The sequence below is a fragment of the Meleagris gallopavo genome, unplaced genomic scaffold (genome assembly GCF_000146605.3).
Source record: "Meleagris gallopavo isolate NT-WF06-2002-E0010 breed Aviagen turkey brand Nicholas breeding stock unplaced genomic scaffold, Turkey_5.1 ChrUn_random_7180001966539, whole genome shotgun sequence".
NCBI classification, from domain to species: domain Eukaryota; kingdom Metazoa; phylum Chordata; class Aves; order Galliformes; family Phasianidae; genus Meleagris; species Meleagris gallopavo.
The window spans coordinates 1-471 of NW_011226227.1; the positions used below are offsets into that span (position 1 = coordinate 1).

Here is a 471-nt window from a genome sequence, read left to right on the forward strand (position 1 = left end):
CCCAGGTTCAGCATCTGTCTCGTTGCTGAGCTCCCGGCTGGCCCTGGGGGAGTCAGGCAGCTCTGTGTTGGAAGAAGCGGTGTCGGGGCTGCTGGAGACATCTGTGCTCGGTGGCTCGGTGGCAGTGGTGCACTGCATCAGCTCCTCCCTTTTGCAGCTGTCCAGAGCACTCGCCGCTTCTGGAATAGCAGAGCATCCCCCAGAACGATGATGGCAGCCTTCCTCCCCCCAGCTCGGTGCGGACACCCACCCGTCATGTGTGCAGACCACCAACTCACCATCAATGCAGGTGAGGAAGTGGTCAATTTGCAGATCGTCAGCAAGACTGCTGGTGCTGGGTCTCTCTTCTGGAAAACAGAAGCAATCCCCAGTGGGGCAATGCCAGCTTTCCCAGAGCCACTCGGCGCAGACAGCCCCCCGGCAGCTGTGCTGCTCCCAAACTCACCGTTGTTGATCCACGCGAGCAGCTCA

General features: G+C 60.5%; 1 long non-coding RNA gene across 1 annotated transcript; it reads right to left on the minus strand.

Moving 5' to 3' along the window:
- Positions 1-139: 139 nt before the first annotated feature.
- Positions 140-471, minus strand: LOC109365211. Its single transcript, XR_002110852.1, has 3 exons — positions 446-471; positions 279-347; positions 140-179 (listed from the first exon to the last, which is right to left on the minus strand). It is a non-coding gene; the product is annotated as an uncharacterized LOC109365211 (long non-coding RNA).